Below are 6,646 nucleotides of genomic sequence, written 5' to 3' on the forward strand. Positions count from 1 at the left end.
GTGCATCACTGAGGACTTCTGGTCCAGGAACCTATACACACTGAAGCATTGTGGTGTGGGGGCTTCCATTAACAGGGAGCAGGAGGCGCTTGGACCAAAACTGCTTCATTCCAAAGACCTGAAGATTTTACTATTCCCCTACCACCTCCACCTTCCTCCCAGTTATCCCCTTCCTCTCTCCTTGCTTTATCTTCTTCCTTTTCACTTCTTTGTATTGTTTGAAATCTTGAATCAACCTCTTTTTGCTCGAATTCTTTACATTATTTAGCAAATATGTACATGCTTACTAAATGCCAGAATATCTAAGGGACTTCTTTAGATTAAGTAGCCAGGAAAGGTAGTCTGAAGAGGTACCATTTGAGCTGAAACTTGAAGAACAAGACCTTTCATTCTTTTAAAATTTTAATTGGTTTCTTTTTATTAAGATCTATTTTTATTGTTTTTAACTCTGTGTGTGTGTGTGTGTGTGTGTGTGTGTGTGTGAAAGTACAGGTGACAGCAGAGGCACACCCCTGGAACTGATGTTATAAGCAGTTGTGAGCCACCCTACGTGAGTTTTGAAAACCACACTTGGGACCGCTGCAAGAGCAATATGTGCTCTTAATTGCTAAGCCATTTCTCCAGCCCCAAGACCTTTCATTCTTACAAGTATCTATGGGGAGAAATTATCTGATTCTCATTTTGCAAGTGAGGAAATTGAGTTTTGGCAAAGTTGCCTAAGGTCAAAGAGCTAAGAAGTTATCACCAAATCAGTATTCTATCTGCTCTGGGTTCAAGGCCTGCCCCCCGGCATTTATTAACTAAGTAACCTTGACTAAGACCTGGTTTCAGAAGCCTTGCACACTGATAATGAGTCCTTTTCTCTATCAAGAAGTTGTGTGCATTAAAGAAATATGCATTCAGTGCCTTACTATATGTCAAAACTCAAATAGGTCTTGGGATAGTGAACAAAACAAAGATCCCTGCATCCACAGAGAGGAGCAAGGGAGGGCTGGGATTCCAATAAGTAGTCAGGGTAAGTATGGCCTCATTGACAAGGTACCATTGGCACAGACTCAATGGAAGATCAGGACACCAGCTATGTGTATATTTGGAAAAGAGCTTGTACAAAGGCCCAGAGGCTAGAAGCATATTCACTATGTTCATGGAACAAATAAAAAATCAAGGATCAAGGTGTCTGGAGTAGATGAGGGATGAGGAGGGGGATGAAATGAAGTCTGAGAGGTGGTTTGGAGATGTCAGGGGAGGGTCAAGAAAGCTCAAGTAGGGCCTTACAGGAAGTTACAAAGATCAATTTTCCTCTAAAATTCACTCAGGCTCAAACCTTGAAATACCATGTCTAGGCTCCCTCATAGTGATATGGGTTCTTAGAGTGTGAGGGGACCTTTCTCAGCTTTTGTGTGAACTTAACTCAGGGAGCTAGGGTGCCAGACGATCAACAGTCACCAAAGGTACAGGGAGCCAGCGGCTTCTAGGTTTGTTGTCTCTCACCCCAAAAGAATAAGGAAACAAGGAAACACAGACAAGGAGTGAGCAGAGCAAACATAGGTGTACTAAAGAAAGGTGAGAAAAACTCCGAGAGTGGGAGGAGAGTTCCAAAGGAGGAGTTCCAAAGGAGGAGTTCCAAAGGAGGAATACCGACGCCCTGCCCTACCCAGTGGCCTTTTATGAGTCTTTCAGTGGGAACTGGATGGAGACTGAGGTAATCTTTATTGGGACTGGTCATTTTCTGAGAGCATCATGGGCTAGACCAGTGAGTGGCTTGCACCCTCTTTGCATTCCCCCCTCCACCCAACCACAGAAGTGAGCACGCATTATTTTTCCCATCAGGAGATGGTCATGCGTCATGGTCACCGCCATCACTCTCTTTCCCAACTTGTTTTACTCATTTTGTAGGCTGATTGAGTCACTTTCTAAGTGACTAGTAAATGATCTACCATGGGCCTTGGTTTCACTTCCTACAAGGAGCTAGCTCTTATCTGTGACATGGCACCATTTATACCCACCAGTTACCAGTCACCAGTACCTTAGAATAAGTAATAATTCATCAAGGGGAGAAATTGGAAGAGACAGGGAGATACCCCTCAGCAGATCTCAGACTGAAAAGCATTAACAAGTTGGATGTTATCTGGGGCAAGTGTGTAACCCAGGTTACATAGAGATCCTTAGTCTGAAGCTCCCTAATGCTCAGAAAATGAGTTGCCTTAAAAAGCATGTGTTGGAACCAGGTCTAGTGGTACAGGCCTGGCAACATACTGAGATGCTGTCTCAAAAACAGAAAGTACAAAAAGCGCTGGGGATACAGCTCAGTGATAGAGTACTTGCCTAGCATGGGTTAAGGTCCTGGTTTCAAGTCCCAATACCACAGAAAAAAAAGTGAAAAAAAATGTGTGCTAGGTTCAGGAGCCATAAAGGGAACCATCAAAGGGGAAGAGGTTTTGATTTATACGTTGGTTGGTTGGTTGGTTGGTTGGTTGGTTGGTTGGTTGGTTGGTTTGTTGATGGGTTGGTTGGTTCTGGGGAGCAACCTGGCAAGGATGCTGACAAGTGCTCTACCACTTGGCCTATAGTCTCAGCCCCCAAATCTTGGCATTCTGCAAGAATCCCCTACTTCTGTCCAGTCCTAGGTAGCAATAATGTTCTGAGAAGCAGGTTAGGGCCTAGACTGCTGTGGAAAGGCCCAAGGATACCTTCCCACTCTAGTTCTTGGTTAGGAAGGGTTGGGAGAAGGATTTGGCAGAAAGCGGGAAGTTTCCAAACTACTCTGGGGCAGGTTTATATTCAAATCTGGTCTGTTGCTACCTCTAGGCCTTCAGGGATTTTATTTGGGGGATGTGTTTGTTTTTTTTTTTTTTTTTTTTTCATTTTCTTCTACATCTGTTTCTGAGTCCCTCCTGTTTAGTTCTTTTTCTCCGAATAGATCAGTAATGGTACCGAACTGTAAATAGGGCTGTGATAAACACCACTGAGATTCCCAATAACCTCCGTCAGACTCTTCCTGACCCCCATGTACCTGAGGCAGCCATGGAGGGACCACATAAAGGTGACTGTCTGCATGGATGGGCCCTGGGACAAATATACGAGGCAGTTCCTCTTGAATATCCAACAGAAACAGAGTTGTAGGAGCCCCAGGAAATTTTTTTCTGTCCTTAAGGAATCTAATGGTAGCCAGGTTCCAGTTCTGCCAAGACATACACTTCATAGACAACAAAAATTCTTGGAGCCAAATGCTCTCTGCCCCTCCCAGCACATACCCCACAGGGCACCTGTAAATAGTCCATTGTCTTGCCTGAGCCCAGTGTGAATTCCTCAGCACTTAAAACATGTTGGTTTGTTTTTTCCTGCCCATCATAAACTGGTACATTAGACACCCTTCCTTCACTCCTTCCTAGTCACCCCCAACTAGAAAAGAATCCCTCCACTTTTTCTTTCCCGTTGTGGTGCTAGGGGTGAATTCCAGAGTCTCACATATGCTGGGCAAGTGCTGTACCACTAAGCAGTATGAACCCCACTTCCCTCTATCTTCTGACATCCTTCTTTGCATTTCTGGGATCTTCATGGGGTATTGTCCTAAGTAATTCTTCCACAGAGAGTTGTGAAATAGGCGAGTAGTCGGGCATGAACTTCAGCGTCTCTCTCTGTACTGTAAATGTGCTCATTGAGCTGAAGTTTAGTGAAGGTGAAACACAGACATCTTTTTGCCACTTAAAAAAATCCTTACTTTTAATGATATAATTCTTTTCTTCAAATACTCAGGATGCAAAAACAATGGTTCCTAGTGAGAAAGATGATAATGCCAAGGGCATGGCAGGGAAACAGTACCTTTTACCTCCTTGTCTTCTATCCAGAGCTCCCCTGGACCATCTTCCCTTAGTTTCAATAGAAAAGCTTCTTAGCTAGGAATGTTGCTCAGTGGTGGAGTACTTGCCTAGCATGCACAAGGCCCTGGGCTTAATCCCCAATGATGCCAAAAAATAAAAAAAAGTTTCTTGCTAGCAATACCAGCCAGTTAGTAGGCTGAGTCCTGGGTTATTCAAAACAGCCATGGAAACTCTGGTCTAAATAAAAGCCAGCTGAAGTCTTTATGGCCTTAGTCATGAAGCCTGACCAGCCTCAACGATCTCAGGACTGGAGAGAATAGAGATAAGTACAGCTGCATCACCTGGGGACAAGAATCAGGGGAGCCATTCAGTAAGCCTGATGGGGTGGGGCCATGCCACTGAATAGCTAAGAGCATTGAGGCAGTGTTTATGAAGCATATACCTATGCTTCTTTTTAAAAAAATTTATTTATTTTTATTTTATGTGTATGAGTGTTCAGGGGCTGAAGAGATGGCTCAGCAGTTAACAGCACTGACTGCTCTTGTAGAGGACTTGGGTTCAATTCCCAGCACCCACATGGTGGCTACGAATAGTCTGGAATTCCAGTTCCAGGGGATCTGCTGCCCCCTTCTGACCTCCACAGGCATTGCAGGACATGGGTGCACTTACACACATGCAGGTAATACACTCATACCCATAAAATAAAAATTAAAAATGAGTGTTTTGCCTGCATGTTTGTATGTACACCATGTGCTTGGTGCCCCAAGGAGGTCAGAAGAGGACAATAGATCCCCCTGGAACTAGAGTTATGAATTGTTTTGAGCTGCCATGTAGATGTTGGGAACCAAATCTGGGTCCTCTGGAAGAACAAACAGTAAGTGCTCTTAACCATTGAACCATCTCTCTAGCCATGCCTGTGGTTCTTACCTGAGCTAGCTAGGTTAGGTTAGTTCTCTGTGCTACAAGCTTTTATAGGTGAAGACCTATAATATCAGAGTAGGGATGTCGCTCAGGGATAACATGTTTTCCTAGCATGCAATAAGGCCCTAGATTTGATTCCCAGCTCTGGGAAAAGAAAGGCAAGGGGGAAGAAAAATCTATATGAAAAGTGTTCTGAGTATTAAATTAGATCATTCACATAAAGCAATCAAGGCAGGGCCTGAAACATAATAAGCCTTATGTAACTGTTAACTATTTTGTGTTATGACTATAGTAGCATCTGATATTAAATTATATATATATGTATATATTATATGTCTCTCTGACAGGCGAAGTTTGATCAGATTCTTCATTTCTTTGCATATTTTATATGTACAGGGGTTACCCAGTTTCAGGGTCTTTATAAATTCATCAGCTTATACCAAGATGCTTGTACCCAAAGCGCTTACTGTGAGCCCCTTGTCTTGCTTCCTGGCACTGAGTCTGGCAGCTGGGATCAGCCCCACATCAAGGGCCTTGAGGGTTTTAAAAAGGTCAGAGAGGAAAAGCAATAGACCAGCTGCTGCATTTCTTCCTGTCGGGGAAGGCAGTGGCAGGCGGGAAGCAGCAATGGTTGAGACTTTGGCAGGAGGAGTAAAGTCCCCGGCCAAGGAGTGACCAGCCAAGCATGAGAAAGCCCTGCTCTCCTTCTGTCATAAGTAACCCACAAGTCAGGCCTGGCAGTGCAGGGCTGTAACCTAGCTACTCAGGAGGCTAAGATAGGAGAACAACAAGTTCAAGGCCTGCCTGGGCTACAGAATGGGTTCAAGGCTGGCCTGGGCAACCTAGAGAACCCCCATCTCAAAATTAAAAAGTGAAAAGAAGGTTGGGTGATAGAGTGCTTGCCTAGTGGTTAAGGCCTTAGGTTCAATCCCCATACTGGAAAAAAAAAAAAAAAAAAAAAAAAAACCATAAACAAAACCCTCACAAGGGGGGCTGGAGAGATAGTTCAGCAGTTAAGAGCACCAGCTGCTCTTGCAGAGGAATCTGGTTCAATTCCCAGCATCCACTTAGTTGCTAACAACTGTCTAGAACTCCAGTCCCAGGGGAATTCAATGCCCCCCCCCTTCTGACTCTGCAGCATTGTATGACAAAGGTGCACTTACGTGTAGGCAATACACTCATACACATAAAATAAAAATAAATTAAGCTGGGTGTGGTGGCGCACACCTTTAATCCCAGGACTGGGGAGGCAGAGGCAGGCAGGCAGACCTCTGTGAGTTTGAGGTCAGCCTGGTCCACATCGAGAGTTCCAGACCACCTGGGGCTACAGGGAGACCTTGTCTCAAAAAAGACAAAATAATAATAATAATAAAGTGTAAAAATATTTTTTAAAACCTTCACAATGGCCCATACCACTACACAGCACCTCAACATAGACATCTACAACACTGTACAGCACAGTACCCTCCTCGCCTGTCCTGTCCTCTATTCCCTCTTACCCTTTCTCTCCAGAGCAGACCAAAAGGGAAGCTCTCACCTCCAGACAGTGGTGCAGGCTAGAAAGATTCAGAGAGGAAGGCGGCAGGACCATCCACAGACACAAGTTAGGGGGATTATGAAAACCCAGCCCACATGTATACCAGATGTGGACCTTGCATCTTTCTGAGCTTTGGGCTCCTTGCCCCTCATACCTAGAATGAAAGACCTTTGTTGGGATTCACCTAGATGAGTAGAGAGCATTAGTTCTGTGCATGGTGAGAGGGGATTGCCTTCTAACAGCTTGGATTATCGCTGCTCATGGTTCTTACCATTGCTGAAACTAGAGAAGGCAAAAGAAAAGTGTAGTGATGAAGGAGCCATGGAGTGAAGCAAATCCCCCAGCCCAGAATGAAATCAGTAAGTAC

The sequence above is a fragment of the Nannospalax galili genome, unplaced genomic scaffold (assembly GCF_000622305.1).
Source record: "Nannospalax galili isolate Female #2095 unplaced genomic scaffold, S.galili_v1.0 scaffold637, whole genome shotgun sequence".
NCBI classification, from domain to species: domain Eukaryota; kingdom Metazoa; phylum Chordata; class Mammalia; order Rodentia; family Spalacidae; genus Nannospalax; species Nannospalax galili.